Below are 16,956 nucleotides of genomic sequence, written 5' to 3' on the forward strand. Positions count from 1 at the left end.
AAGTACAGTGTCAAATGACACAAAATAATATCCTTTAAAAAAAAACCTTAAGAAATTGCAAACAGCCTTCCTGTCCTTCTCAGAAAGTCTGGATTAATCTACTGGATTTGACTTTCAGGGCGTGTATATATGAACTCTGATTCTTTCAAGTCATCTTGCATGAGAAAATATAATAACACCTTCCATTTTCAATAATCACGTGTAAATATAGAGACCATCTCAATCATACAGGAAGGTGCGTGTGTCTCAGGTACTCATGCTTGAACCATAAAGATTACGGATTACTTGCAACAATTTGGCAGTAAGACAGAACTGCAGCGATTCATGCCATTAGGGAACTGGTGTGTATAATATGCTCAATCGGTTAACTAATAAATATTCTGTTTCTAGCTTCTAGTCAATGCTGTCAGTTCCTAGATGTCTTCATGGGAGAGCCAAGGCTGACTGCAATACAGTGGTTTAAGCTCGAGTTTGCACAGGCATGGATGATTCTTCCACAGTTCATATCTAAAAGAGATGGTTTATCTATTGTGTCAAATTCAGCAGTAGATAGGTTGGCTGCCCCAGACATTCACTGAGTAGTTCATTGGCTGAAAATCCCTTTTTCTTGGCAACCATCCGCAGCCCAGCTTGTTCTGCTGAGACCTGAAAGTAGACAAATAAAGTGTTCAGGACCTTTTTATTGTTTCCCATTTCCAGAAGTATGAGAGGTCTTCAGAGGGGTGCAAGAACAACAACTGTGATTTCATTGTAATCACAATGACTTGTGTTTGTGTCAGTTAGATCTTGATTGATCCTAGAATAAAAAATGACTGTTGTCATTTGATAACAAAATTAATATTAATAAGATTAATTAAATAAATATTATTTATAGGACTGTGAATCCAAAACAATTAAAATCATAAATGGGTATCCTAAACATTACAAGGTATGTGCAATACCAAGAAGCATAAAAAGTGCTGATTTGTGGTTTGGTTTTTGTTTTTTTCTTTTTTTCCTCTTACGTTTTCTACTAGAGCACTTGATTTTGTTAAACCCCGTGCTCATATGGGTACCAGGGACTCAAATGGTTCTGAAGAAGGAAAGCAGAAAAGACAGACAAGTAATTTTTAATTCCTAGAAAAATGTTAAAATAAATAATCAGGTAAATCACAGGGACACGATCAATAGCCAGTGCACAATTGTAAAGAACAAATAGTATCAAAACCATCTGATAATTTTCTTTGACAGGATAACAGCTTTATAGCTAGAGAAGAAGCAGTTGATGCCTTGTCTCCCGAATTTAGTAGTGTTATCTCAACTGTCTCATACAGTATTCTCCTGAGCAAATTTGGGAATTGGGATCTGGGTGAAAATATCATAGGCTGGATGCAGACCTATTTAGAAAACTTTGCTCAGAATGTAATTAGCAATGGTTTCTGTTTAAAAGGAAGAATGTGTTGTGCGGTATTTGGCAGGTGTTTATGCTGGATCAGGTACTAGCCAATATTTTCATATTTAGTCCAGATGGACTTGGAATGAAGGAAAAGATTGTAAAATCTGCAGGTGACTTCAAGCTGGGAAGGCCTAGGAGTGCACTGGAAGAGATTCTTAGAGTCCAAAACTGAAGATATGGTCTGAAAAAATAGCGTGCGATTTCAGAGACAAATGCAAGGCATTGTGCTTCAGCAAGAAGGATCTGTACAATAAGGAATACAGAAAGACTGGTCAAAAAATACTACCTCAAAAAATGATCTAAGCATGATAGTAAATTATAACCTGCCTATATTCCTTATGTTTTACGGGAACAAGCAGATGGGTGTACCATCTGTAAAATAATTTGAGTAAACCTCCAATTTGCCCAGCAGTTGTGAAACCGCGTTTTGACTTGATACAGGTTTCTACCCTCACCTCACAAAAGGTGAGAGAGTCCGCAAGCGAGAGCAATGACAGTCACAAACCTTGAAAGGGTGGTCTGTGAGGAGCCACTAAGCAAGGTGGTTCGTTAGCCTGAAGAAGAGTTGAATAAGAAGGGAAGGTGATGGAAAATAATGTTTTCAAATAGACAAGTGGCTTTTACAGAAACGTAGAGGATCACTTGTTCATCCAGATGCAGTGTATGTGAACAAAAGGAATGGAATTAATCTCTAGCATGACTCCATTTAGATTTGGAGAAAGCCCCTTTTAATGGTTAAGGCATTAAAGCATTAGACCGGCTTTGCCTGGAGACGTTTTGGAGCCTCTCTTGCTGAGGATCTGGGAGAATGCATTAGACAAACACCTGCTAAGGGATTGTATAACTGTACTTAGTTCTTCCTTGAGGCTGGGAGGTGGATCGGATGATTTCTTAATGTCCCTTCCAGCCTGATTCTGTTATCTGCTGTCCTCAGACTTTTCACCTGAACCATAGGGCTGGAAACGCTTTAGAATTGGAAGTTTGAATAGCATCTAATTATGAAGTCTGAGACTATAGAGTCGAGGTAGGTTTATAAAATCCTTCACATAATATAAGGCTGCACACCAAACAGCAAAACTTACCAGCTCTATGTTAATAAACTGTGTGTTAAGAGAACCTAACCAGGACATTGCTCCCGCAATGACATTTGTGCTGCTGGCATCCAAATGCGTAGGACAGCTCAACTCCTTTCTGAGTACTTTACATCCTGTTTGAGATAAGTAACCAACAACTGGAAGCAAAATAAATGTGAAGATAAGCATAATGGAAAGCAATAAATTTGAGGAAAGAATGTGAAAGAAATTGATATATTCATTTCTGAAAAAAGTTCAGTTCCTGAGAGGACATGCGAGATAGCAGTTTTGAAAATATAGATAGGAAAACTTGGTTGGGTTTTTTGTTTGTTTTGTGACTCTGGTGTGTAGGTTTTTCTTTTTTTTTTTCTTCCTTCTTTTTTAAAATTTTCTCCAGTCAGTTAAGAATTAAAAGTTAAGAAGGGGTGGGGTTTTAAATATTTTAAAAATAGAGATTAATTTCATGTACTTATAATTTCACGTACTTATTTGTCATGGGCTTGACTCTTTGCCTCTAATTTCCAGTTTGATTGGCCCTCTGTTCAACTGCTATTTCTTGATCAGTAACAGAAGCAGAAAGGAAGGAACAGGCTCCCAAATGAAATGTGGAATACTGAAAAGGTCAAAGTGGTGCCACCCTGACATGTCACAGAATATATTACATATCAGAATCTGCTCTCATTTTAATGACAAAGATTCTGTCTGGGACAATGCATAGCTGGAAATTAAATATTTTACATGACAATGATTGTAAGGAGAATAGGGAATGGTACTTATTCCAATGCATTCTTCCATGCATTATTTTTTTTAAGACAATGATTAAATTTATAGAATTTTCTACTCCCATTACAAAGTTAATCAATGATACCACTGTAATAATTTTGATCAAATCTTTTTGGTACATTGGCCAAAGGAATGAATTCATACGAAATGATAATGCTTAAGAGTTTAAGCATTAAACTGAGAGAAACTTGACTCACCGACAGAAACTAAAAAGGGGAAAAGAAGGAAGCACGTTTTACCAAGTCCTCATTAAAATGTCACGCTGAATATTGCTCTTCTATTTACTTTGCTGTTAATGATGTTTGACAAAATAAATGTTGGAAAGCCTCTAATCAGACTTCTTTTAATGGTTCATGCCCCCTGCTATTAGATACCAAATGAATTTACCATCAGAGAGAAAATCATGGGATCCTTTTCACGTTTTTACAGAATACAAAAACATTTCGTTCAGAAGAATCTCTTTGGCGTCAGAATACTTGCTCAGTTAGTGCAATAATTGTACTGGAAAACCTAACAATTCCACAAACAGTATATGAAATGCTACGTGACATTTTATTCCCACTAGTGGGCAATGAAAAATTGACACAAGCACTGATGGGTACTGGCAGTGAAACACTCATGACACTATCAGAAGAGGAGGTAAAAATGGTAAAGCCAGGGAACTGTAGCTCGTTAAGAATAGGCGAGGAACTTCAGCATTGCTTGCCCCTTTTCCCCTTATAAGTCAGTTTTGCTTGTCTTGCCAGAGGGGTAAAGATGACAGCAAAGAGTATTTAGGACCGGATCTTTGATGGCCAAAATGACATAACTTCGTAGAAGCTTTACCCCAGAAGAGAAGGGTGTACTTGACATCAGCTTGTACCCTTGAATGCTTGTTTTTAGGAACAGGGTTTTGTAGTTTTACCTGCTCCCTTTATCCTGGCGTATTGCAGTTAATAGCATTTTTCTGGGAAGGGACCGCAGTTACTTTATGATCCTTCATAATATTTTACCATTACAGTCACACTGATAACTATACACCTAATTGTAATGAATACATATGCAGAATGAAAGTTACAGTAGCTTTATTTGAAATGTTTCAGACTTCAACATAGCTAGCTCTCTTTTGTTTACATAGGGAATGGTTTGTGACATTTCTCTGACATTGTTCTTAGGTCATCTTTGCCTCTTGTCAGTTTTCTTGTGTGTCTACAGCTGTGCTTTTCTCTGCTTTTCTCCAAATTATTGGATTGCCTCTTACCTTTAATATCTTTTGGACGTCTAAAGGTTTCAATGGATAAAATGAAAGTTTAGTGGGGAGGGAGGGAGGATTGAGCAGGAAAATAAAACTTAAGGGTGTGTAATCTTTCCTCTCCACTTAGTTTATTCATTGATAATTTAGAAATAAATAAGATGGATTACTGTTAAGATTAATTGACATTTCATGCAATAATCTTTGTACACCGTTGATATAAAGTAAAGCTTTTTATATCTCATTAAGTAAGCTGATGAATAGACTTTCTTTTTTTGTGTGCGTCTCCCAAGATGTTATTTGATAGAAGATTAAAAAACCTTGCAACATGAAGACTGAAGACATGTACATGAAATATAACCTTTTTCTCAGAGCTATTTCTGCTTTAGAGACTGGTTTCAAGCTTAACAAATTGATTTGCACAGCTAAGAATATTGTAACATGCCCTCACAAAGGGGAAAAGGTTTAATTCAATTTTAAGTTTTGTTTTTATATTTATGCAGCTGAACTCTATTGATAACACTATATTTCAAGCTGCAAACTGTAATTAATAATAACACTGTGTAATTGGCTACAGGAGCTTCAAAGTAATGTATGAAAAATTACAAAATCGGGTGGTAGGTGTATTAATATTGCAAAAGCTTGAATATTATTCCTGCAGTTTTTAATATTTGTACCAATTAGTACCTGCTAAAGAACACTGTAATTTTTAGGCATTTATAATGAAGGACCATTTTAATTTCTCTCAGGGGTGCTAATCGATATGATATTCTTCAGCTTTAATTCTGTGTTTTTTTTCCTCTATAGTTTTAGGGAGGTATCTGGGAGCAGAGAGCATACAGTGATACTTTCCTGGTATGCTCCCTGACCCTCCAGTGCTTGTTGGAAGAGGGACTGCTTTATCTCTAATAGCTTTGGAGGGGTTTCCTCTTCAGTCAGTTAGTTGAGGCACTATTTAAACCTGTAGAAAGCTCACTAGCTACGGTGGAAGGGGGGGGGAAGGCAGAAAGCATCTGTAGAACTGGGATTTGTACCTGCCCCAAAGAATATTTACCGTGAAGTGAACTGCATAGACAAAAGTTACACAGCCAACCTTGCTTCCTTAATTAGCGTGGCACAGATTTGCTGATAAACTTGAAAGAGTTGTATTCTGTTCAGATTTCTTCTTCTTGTGGCCAAATCAAGCAATAATATCTCTCATAGGGGTGCTTTTAAGGTAACATGACAAAAAATGGCAGAAACAGTTACAAAGAAGCTTAAGTAATTTAGAGACAATATAATTTTTTCATGGATTGTCTAAGCAATGTTTTCACATATTTGAAACCACCACTAAGCTTTAATACTTCTGGAGTGAACGAAGTAGTTGTGAGAGTTGGGAAAGGGGATCCCAAGGAAGCTTTAGTCTGGAGCTGGGGGTAGATACCATCCCTATGGTACAAGGGATGCGCTTGTGTGCTAAACACTTCCTCTGGTTCCCCTACCTGCACAAATGGTTTTTATTCTACAGGAGATAATTTGCAAATTGATTCTGGAAAGAAAGAGGGACTTCTGCATGTGCTTGAAACTGAAAGAAGTCAGTGAATCTCATGGGGTTTAGCAGAGGATTAAATGCACAGGAAGGTTGTCTCCGAGGCTGCCAACAAGGCTGGGAGGAGGAAGACCTCACGCATCCCGGTTTTGCCCACTGATACCGATTGTCTCGTGCCAGCTGGAGTGTGAACTGTGGTCAAAACTGCGTTCATTAGCTATTCTTATATGGTACAGTTACCAAATAACTGTGGTATTGAATCTCTTCTGAGTCTTGAAGCCAATTTCATTTTGCTTATAGCAGTCAGCTCTTGGAGACCTGGGACAAATAAGCCCCTTGGAGCAAGGACCAGATTGTTTCCACAGCGATGCCTAGAACATTTAGAAAACTCTGAAAAATAAATGTTAAAAGCTCATTGACTTTTTTTCCTTTTACTTCATGTGAACACCAGATATTTGCAATGGTTGTGAGCACAAAATCAAAGAGTATTAAAATCGTACAGGGAAACAAAGGTTTGTTTCAACAGTGCTTTTAGTGCAATGGCTTGTTACTAGAACCTTTTAACTTAGTCATGATATCTGGTTCAAGGTTTTTAAGTGTAAAAATACAAAAAAAAATTATAAATGTGTTGGTGCTAATTTTAAGAAAGCAATTTTATTAGATTAAAATCATACTTTTGTTGAAATATAGTGTGTGGTGTTCATAAGGAATATGCATTTTCATGAAGTGGTTTTTCAAACGTGGAGCTCTTTGGACCAGTGGTTGGGGATTACAGATTTCAGTGTCTATAAACTGTTCAGTAGTTTAAGGGAAACTATTTCAAATAAGATGTAACGTGTACTTTTTAATATTAAGTGTGAATAAGCATTTAAATATACTAAGGGATATTAGTATATTGGGGTTTAAACCAATAAATCAATACGAGAAATCTTTCTAAATGGAAGTTCACTACAAAATATTGGGCGAAATTTAGAAATTGTAGTCTATAGTATGCTAGAGATCAGACCTTTATGAGTTTAAGGGTGCTTTTATAACATATAAACTTCGATTAAAGTTTCTGAAATAAAAGGTAGGATAAATATATAGGTATTAATGTACTGTTAGATCTTTGCAATGACAGAAACAAAATCTCTCAAGTGCTGCTGTTCTGTGTATTAGCATGTATTACTGTAGAGCCTGTAGCTTCTCTCAGATTCTGAGACTCTTTTCCTAGAAGGAGTCCCAGAGCAAATAATTCACAGATAATGAAAAGACTCCTGTGAAAGCAAACTTAGGAAATGTCTGAATCAAAATGTAGCCATTGTAATCGTTGACTGAATTTCACACAATCCCATTAACAGGAAGTGGACTTTAAGAGAGTTAATCCCAGGGGATATTCTTGTTGTAAGTGAAAATATTTGTAAAGGTGGTACTAGAAGGGAAATCATTAAGGATATGCAATACGATGTGCAGTCTGAATAAAGATGCCCATGTTTGGTTTTTGCGTTATGATTTTGCTGTGGTGCAAGACAGAGGAGAACTACGAGAAATACTTTGACAGCTTTTTTTTTCCATGGTATTTGCATTTAACTTGTTAAAAAAAAAAAAGAAAATCTGTCAATAATAAGTTCCAGAAGCTTAATAGTTTGTAATGAGTGAAACATTTTTTCTCCTTTATCAAGAACTGACTAAAAGCTCCTCTGTAATTTATTTTTTTTTATAAACTTCTGCTATAGTCACTTCTACAGAAAGCTTGTTTTCATACAAGATTCTGCATGACACCTTCTGTATTGCAGTGGTGTGAATGACTGTTGTGAGTCCGACTTGAATCAGGGATCAAATATGTGGACCATGGCATATTCCTTGATCAGAGTCTGTGTGAATGAACTTTGCCAACATAACATTTCATGGGTTTGCTTTCCCAGCGTTCCACAAATTTTTCTAAGGAGAGCCTGTACTTAAGGGCACCATCCAGGCAAAGATGACAGGAAGGAGCATGGTGACATGGGCTTGGGCTGTATTTACATATTCTTTTTTATTATCATGTTAAAGGGTTCACAGTATTTGAATTGTAATCTTGGTTGTGCTTCACTGTCTCGAGTCGGTAATCTCATTCTCATTAAGAACTTACATCTGGTAAAGCAAAGCTCCTAGCTCTTGAGTTTGCTCAGAGAATTGCATTTTTCTGTCTGTCTGTCTTGCCTTCAAATGGTTTCTAGTAGTTTTAAATGTTTAACATTTTTGCAGCTTTAATTTCTACCCAGAGACTGTACCTCTTAAAAATCGCATGTGAGAAATACTTCATGATTGAATATTAGCAATATACTCTTAGTATCGGCTGGTTCATGATCTGTGGCTGAAGTTTAAAAACTGAAGCACTGGAACTGTCAGACTGAGCGAGACACTGACGGTCAATATCTTGTCTCCAGTGGTGGCCTTAATTACGTGGAAGAGAAAGATCCCCAAATAGTAACAGTCTTAACAGTCACTGGTAGAATTACTTATCCAAACAGTGTTCTGTAACCCCAGGTATTTAGTGCAGATGGTTAGATTTCCCAAAGCATGAAAATTAATAAACATTATGGTTTCTTCTTATCATTTTAACCTCTCTCATTGAATGTCCTCTTGTTTTGATGCCACGAATGGTGTGCAGGAGAATCCAGATAAACGTCCTTTGTAGTGTGCCACCTTACTTAGTTTAACTCTGGGTTGGAAGATATGAAGTAATTGCGGTTTAATAGTTTTTGTTGTCAGATTCTGGATCCTTTATTTCATTTATATCTCTGTTAAGCTGTGTAGCCGTGACTGAACACTCCGACTAAAACCTTACTATTGATTTATGTAGTGTCGTTGTAATCTCATTTTTATTCTCGGCTCCATTCTTTATACATCCTGACAAATTGTAAGCTTTTTCTGTTGGCTGCTGGGTATCAAGCAAATTATTTCCAAAAGCTATCTGTTCTGACACTCAAGGTTTATTAACAAATGGCTACAGCTGATTTAGAACTCAATGATGTGTGTGAACAATTCCAGGTATTCCTGCCAGTGTGCACTCCCTTGCATTTGTCAATAGTCAATATTTTTCTATGATATACTTGTTTATCAAGCTTTGTGAATACTGTCTTCTCTCTCTGCTCTTGTTTATTTAAAATATTTTTATACCGTTGTCAAATTTTCCATTCTTTCTGCTCAGTAGTCTCCCGCTCCCTTGTTTTGCAGTGCGTGGTGAGATACAAACCAAGCCCGAGTAGTCAGTTCTAGAGCACACGTTTGCTAGCCTTTTCCAGTGCTGATTTTTGACTATTTCTTTCTCTTTGTTGTTTTTGACCCTTAGGGGGCCTTCTTCTCTCCCCACCCCCCAATTTCTGCCTACTGATCCCAAGTTCCTGAAGTCTTTCTTCTAAGAACTCTATTATGAGATTTAATATTCTATATGCAAGGCTGATTATATATCTGTTTCGGTGGTAATTACTTTTACTTTCTATATAAGTACTAATAATGATGGAATGCAGAGAGATCTGAGCTTACCTTGTAAATGTATGTTGCATATCTATATGACCCTCCTAAATGCCTTTATTCTTCAAGGTGGTTTAAACTCATACATTTCCCTATTATGTAGGATCATGCTATCCATTAACGAAGCAATAGAGCTGGTAGTTTGAGGGTGAAGGTTAGTAACTTTCAAAATGTGCTAAGTTCAATTCTTCTTGTCATCCAACTGTAAGTGAAGCCACTGACTCGACTCAGTACACTGAAAGCCCATGTAACAGGGAACAAAAGTCTTCCAAGTGTTAGATTAGCCCTAAATGAAACTTGGAATTTCTCGTATTTTTAGAACTTTTCACAACTGATAATTTCACTATGAATTAGGAGAGAGGGAAATTGCATTATATTTGTTGTGCCCACTTCTGCATTACAGTTCAGCTGAAGCATGTTTTGTTCAGATTTCAGTATGATTTTATTTTTACAAAGCCGTAAAATGAAACAGAAAATAAGTGATTCATCTGATGTCTTTGCAATTATGTCTTGTGATGCTAAAAAGAAAAAAAATGTACAAATAAAATTGAAACTGTTTTCAAGATTTTAATCAATTTTGGCTAAATGGTAATATCTATCAGAAAACAATAATCATAAAGCTTAATGCTACCCAAGAATCTGATTTCCTTCCTTCCTTATGCCAAATTCAGTTTTGAGAATAATTAATAAATAGTGTGTGCAGACGATATATGGTCTACTTTCCTGGGCAGTTCTACTGAGATTTAGGAAGCTGTTACACAGGTTGTCCCTTCTCTGAAGGGAAAGCAAAGCAAGAAAATAACCAGTCATCATTCTGTATGCTTATATAACATGATATGCGACTTTATGCACATTATGTTATGTACTGTGCTGTGACATATATGACTATATCCCCAACAGTAGGGTATATTCATAGCCAAGTCTCCTCAGTCTGTTGTAGCTTCATGGCCGTTGTTTTAAGACTGAAACAACTTATTAGGGCTTACCAAACTTAGCATTATGATCGGCTTTCTGGGATTTTTTTTGGGGGGGGTCTAAGAGATAAAAAAGGATAGTGTAAATAAAAACCCAAACCAAACCATGGCCTACCAAAGAGATGCCCACTGTCATTCTTCCTTTACATTATGATAAAGTCCAATGTGTTCTGGGCCTATCAGTAGGATCTTCACTTCTCGTTTTATTTCTTTATGACTTTCCCTACTTTTTCTAATCTCCCCCATCCCTCACTAATACAGAACTGTTCAGGGCCTCTATGAGAAACAACAGTTTGCAGTTGTCACTGACTGCTATTTTTAACACGCTATGCTAACACAAGACACTCGGGCTTTGCTCATCTGCACGATGTAGAAGGGCTGAATGAATTGAACGTTACAATGCTGACAATATTCTTGCAAGATTACAAGCTAAGAATGTCTGATTGGAAATGTCAAAGCGACATTCTTGTCTTCATTTCATATATTTGCTTTCTTGTGTTGAAGGGCAGGGGCCATATCGTGCTCTGAGTCACAGTAAGCACACGTTTGCTATTAAACTTGCAGTGGGGGGGGGTTAGCGGTAACAGCTCTCTCTTGGATGCTTGCATGAGTCTGCATACGTTCAGACTGGGGTAACCCTTTTAGTCAGCTACAAGTCATTCCTTCAGTTCTGTTACCTAATGAACTGCCCACAGAGCTCCGAAGCGTTCTGTTCAAAGAATAGAATATTTCAAAGAATTACTATTACTCATTCCAGAAAAAAAAAAAAGGCATATGTGTATGCTTCGCTAATAGTTGGAAAGACTCCTACACTGATTTTTTTTTATGTTAGAAATGCATGATTTTTATGCAAATTACAAGCTGTGATACCACCACTATAAATTGGGATGGCAGAAATACACGTTTTGAAACCTTACAGATTATAAAAAGGATTTTTTTTTTTTTCTCTTACTAGAAGACAAATTGTTTCTTAGGTCAAAACTGTTCTCTCAAGGACTTTCTATAATGGAAATAGTGTTGCTTGTTTCTCCACTTTTTAACATTTCTTCAATATAGAATGATTAGTGGCTCTTCGTCACTTTTTAGGAGAAACAGAAATAGAACTAATTGTTTCAAATGCTGAAATTCTAACAAAAATGCCGGTTTCTTTCTTTAACATTGTTAATTAAAGCAGGATATTTTGACTAGACAATTAATCAAGAGAATGAGTTACAAAACCATACCCTTGAGTAGCAGAGGTGTCATGCAGATAAATCCCTATGTGCTGCTGTGACTCTATGCGTCCAGAAAACTTCCTGCCATATACACACTGAGCATACTGTACAATAGCATACCGAAATGCAGAATGCCCTTCATACGCCTTCATAAGTCAGCTTCTCCTTGGGCTGCTTGCCAAAATGTTGGGATTCGTCATAGAGGGAGGAACAAAATTTCAAAAGCCTTGCAAACGCAAGAACAAGGCGGTTGTAGATTTCCAAATTGAGAACTGAGTCTGTTGAAGCACACACACCTATGGAATTTGTAAATGTTTGGGGAGGGAGGGGATAAGAAAAACAAAACTGTACCAACACCTCAGTGATTCCTGCAAACATTTATGCTGGTAATGTTTAATTACCATTAAATGATCCATGACATTTGCAGGGTGTCATTAATCCCGTGGATGTAAATGCTCTCTAAGTTAAGAACGATCACACCTCTTTTCAGGAGTACCAAATCAAGATCTGATCTCTTTTAAAAATTGGAACAAAAAGTCTGAACTAAATTTGTGTTGTTTATTTTTGTAGGTGTTCCTATTTTCCACTTTACTTCTTGTCCTTTATTTTGAAGGTGGTGGGGAATGTCTGTATTTATCTTCTGCATGGCCTGCTCCCTTTAAAACGGTGTGCACGTCCCAGAACATCTAAAAGAGTCCGTAACCTTTGAGAGAATTACATCATATCGAACTTCACCAGTGCTACCTGGGATGCAGAGAAACCCACAGAGGCAGCTTGCCTAGAAAGGCCCCAGAAGGATGAGAGAGAATGGTATTGGGCAGTCTCAGGAAATAAACCACCATTTTATTAAAGTTTAGGCTGAAGTTTGGCAAGAGTACCGTGAAAGCCTGCTCTCGTGGTAGAATGAGAGGCTGTATAATTCAACAGAGCCTGCCCAGGTCTTCAGTGTTGCATATAATAACAACCTTTTAGAATTTCCCATGGATGATGGGAATAAAGCACAAATCCATAAGCCACAGACCTTATCCACTGCTATGTTCAAATACCAACCAGAAGAGGGCAGTACTTTTATGTATGCTCTAGCATACATTGAAATATCTTCTTCTAGCCTATTGGATTTGCTGTGAGATGCATTACAACATTTGCTGAGGCCAGTAAATTGAGTGATACGATTATAAGTATTTTACCCAACATGTTAACGCACTTAATGAAGTGCAGATAATCGCGCTGCTCAATTTATAAGAATTGTCAAACCTCATAATTACTTCCATTATATTGTAGTATTTTATGGATTAAATCCTTTCAGAGCTTATTCAGAATGGAGAAATATTATTTAATTTAAGTGAAATTATTTTAATTGGTTAATGTTTTTAATTTTTTTCCAGAATCATTTGTTTTGCAAGGTATAATGTCCCTTTCACAGAATTGAGATGTTGAAGCCAGCCTGAAGGTATTCTTTCTGTTGCTGAAACATATGCAAAATATGTGATATTTTTTTTTCTTTTTCCTCCAGTTAAGTGCAAAGAATTTGGTTTAAAAACAAAAAAGTAACCTACAGAGTGGTATTACAGAATCACAGAATAGTCAGGGTTGGAAGGGACCTCTGGAGATCATCTAGTCCAACCCCCCGCCAGAGCAGGGTCACCTACAACAGGTTGCACAGGACGGTGTCCAGGCGGGTTTTGAATGTCTCCAGAGTGGGAGACTCCACAACCTCTCTGGGCAGCCTGTTCCAGTGCTCCACTACCCTCAAAGTGAAGAAGTTCCTCCTCATGTTAAGATGGAACTTCCTATGTTCAAGCTTGTGCCCATTACCCCTCGTCCTATCAATGGGCACCACTGAAAAAAGACTCCTCCCATCCCTCTGGCATCCTCCCTTTAAGTATTTGAAAGCATTAATAAGATCCCCCCTCATTCTTCTTTTCTCTAGACTAAAGAGACCCAAGTTTCTCAGCCTTTCCTCATATGAAAGATGTTCTAATCCCCTAATCATCTTCGTAGCCCTTTGCTGGACCCTCTCCAGCAGATCCCTGTCTTTCTTGAACTGGGGAGACCAGAACTGGACGCAGTACTCCAGATGTGGCCTCACCAGGGCAGAGTAGAGGGGGAGGATGACCTCCCTCGACCTGCTGGCCACACTCTTTTTGATGCACCCCAGGATGCCATTGGCCCTCTTGGCCACCAGGGCACATTGCTGGCTAATGGTCATCGTGTTGTCCACCAGGACTCCCAGGTCCCTTTCCACAGAGCTGCTCTCCAGGAGGTCAGCCCCCAACCTGTACTGATGCATGTGGTTATTCCTCCCCAGATGCAGTACCCTACATTTACCCTTGTTGAATTTCATTAGGTTCCTCCCTGCCCAACTTTTCAGCCTGTCCAGGTCACGCTGTAAAGCAGCACAGCCTTCTGGCATATCAGCCACTCCTCCCAGTTTAGTGTCATCAGCAAACTTGCTGATGGTACACTCTATCCCCTCATCCAGATCACCGATGAATATATTGAACAGGACTGGACCCAGTACTGACCCTTGAGGGACACCACTTGTTACTGACCTCCAACTAGACTCTGCACCACTAACCACAAACCCTCTGAGCTCTATCTGTCAGCCAGTTCTCAATCCACCCCACTGTCCATTCATCTAGCCCGCGCTTCCTAAACTTGCATGTGAGGATGATGTGGGAGACAGTGTCGAAAGCCTTGTCAAAGTCAAGGTAGACAACATCCACTGCCCTCCCCTCATCCACCCATCTAGTCACTTCATCATAGAATGCTATCAGATTAGTCACTTGGTGGCACAAGTTTTTGCAGGCTTATTTATGGACCTCTTATTGAAATTAATGGGCATTTAATGATTAAATCTCCTTATTGTTTCAATATTTTAGTTAATCAGATGTACACGAGTTAACAGTGATGTTTGTACACAAGTTGTTAAAGTCATGGGACTCAAGATGATTTTCTTCCCATGTAGACCTTGGTAGAGTCTGAGCACAGTGGGGAGGGGGAGGATTTCAAGCGATGGCAAGTGTTCAATTTAGATATAGAATGACTTCCCAATTAGGGAGTAATGGTAATGGCCAGTTTTCCACAGTAATGTCCATGAAATTCTAAGGTTCATTAACTAAGGTCAAGTTAACTGGAGCTTTCTTTGTCTTAAACAATTACAAAGGAGAGAGTTTTCTGAAAGAAGGACATTTGGATGCTTTCAGGAAATGTGTTAGTGATGGAAGAGCATCAGTTCCCATATGTGCACTTGCCACAGGCATCGAAAGCCTGTGACAAGCCCCTGTGGGCTACCTGCACCTCAGGTGCCTCTCAGGAGGAGTGGTGAAAGGCATTCAAGGACTTCTGAAGCGGGTGGAGAGCTGCCTTCTGTTTCCTTCTAAATAACTCATTTTGCTCATTTGTTATTTCAGTTGTTATACAGGCATAGAAAAACTTGTGCAGGAGAGAGATTTTGTACAGGTTTAAAAGGTAAAATACATCGTGTCTGAATACTTTTTTTTTTTTTTCCTAGTCCAATTACAGAAAGTCTACACAGAAGAAAACAGGGAAAATGAGAAATGAAAGAAGGGGAAGAAACAACATAAAGGGAAAAAATGCTAAGTGAATTGCTTCTGCTATCTGTTATCAGCCTTTAGTTTACATTATGTTGAGCTTCACAAAATACTTAACAAAATGTAGTTACGTTTTCTTCGGGAGTGATACTCTAGGCAGTCTAATGTTTCGCTGAACAGCCGAGTAACCCCCTGAATTCTGCTCAGTTTAATTTAATTTATTCATGGGAAGGAAAACAGAACAAGTTTAAAGAATGGACCTGTTCAATGCGTTTGCCTGGGACAGTGTGGGGTCTGACTTAGAGACCTGGATGATCCCTTCGCATGCTGCGTTGTCCATAGGCTTTGCTCAGGCTCTGGGGACAGTACGATTGTGCAGGCTCCAAGCTTGAGAGTTGAACTTGGCTTCCATATGCCCCATCAAATCATCTTTTTTACTCAAGCCATGAATTTCCTACTTCTTTCTGATGGTATTCTGATTGATGACTCTGTAATTATATGCCATCTTAAATGGATTTATTCAAATGAAATTGCAAGTCATTAGTAAATGTTCCTTTTGGTGATGCACAAAATCCTTATGCTCTAACTCACTCTGTCTTAACTAACAGAAATGAAATACATACACAGATACTCTTTTTTCACTCCAGTTATGAGATATGGTTTTCAAACACAACTCTGAATGCAGATCTAACTTGGAGAGTGTATTCTATACTAAGTCACTTTTTTCAATTAGAAAAGTTTCCTATTGAAACAGTTGTAGTTTTGTGGACTATAGGGCAGGTCAGATTTCATCTCGATGACTGCTTTTGTGGGCTTTTGGATAATCAACTGAAAAAAACAGAACATAGACAACAAATATGTTTAGGTAATGCCAAACATTCACCTCTGCAAGTGAGCTCAAATCTTAGTTATTGGTGCAAATGAGCTTTTTTTTTGTCTCCAAACTTCCTATCAGGAAGTAGTCCAATATTACGAGATTGTCACAATTCACTGTTTTAGCAATCTATGCCGTGTGGAGTTGAGAGCACGGTGAGAGAGTTTACACAGCACTGTTGCTTTTGCTTACCCAACATTATTAATTCTCCACTTCTACGAGCACTGAATTTCCCACCATTCTAATTCATTCCTTTCCACGCATGTGAATAAATAGACTTCAGACCGTGAAGGAATACAAATAAGACTGATGCCACTAACAGCCAGCATGATGAGATACCAAGATTAGCCTCAGCCTTCTGCTGATTAATTTGTTTGATCAGCTTTTTATTCTTACTGAAATTATTTTTCACTGCTCATCAAATGGAAAAGAAAGCAATCATTCCATCGCAGAGGCAGTGCGAAGGGACAGAGAGCAAGAACCTATTACTTGTGTATTAAAGTAAACCTAATACCACTGAATCTTTCTCTGAAGTCCTGTAGGACTGATAATGGACACAACAAAAATGCAAAAATGGCATAAATTCAGCTATATTTTGCATTTAATTTAAGTTCATTATAAAAATGAATATCAGGTTTAACTACTTGATTTTTGATTGCTGGCGTCTAACAAGGGGAACACGGTTATCGAAGTAAAAGAACTTTTGGAAGGCAGAAACACAGCTGGTATTTGTCCGTCCATGGTAGACTTAGGGAAAGAAAGCTAGTAAAGGCGTCTTGTGGACTTGCACTATTT

General features: G+C 38.0%; 1 protein-coding gene across 1 annotated transcript in view; it reads left to right on the forward strand.

Moving 5' to 3' along the window:
- The window catches only part of GRM8 (glutamate metabotropic receptor 8), a gene marked incomplete at both ends in the record, with an annotated part of 347,563 nt that overhangs the window by 63,412 nt on the left and 267,195 nt on the right, over positions 1 to 16,956 (forward strand). The gene's annotated exons all lie outside the window — the stretch shown is intronic.

The sequence above is a fragment of the Vanellus vanellus genome (genome assembly GCF_965231255.1).
Source record: "Vanellus vanellus genome assembly, chromosome: 1".
In the NCBI taxonomy this organism is placed as follows: Eukaryota; Metazoa; Chordata; class Aves; order Charadriiformes; family Charadriidae; genus Vanellus; species Vanellus vanellus.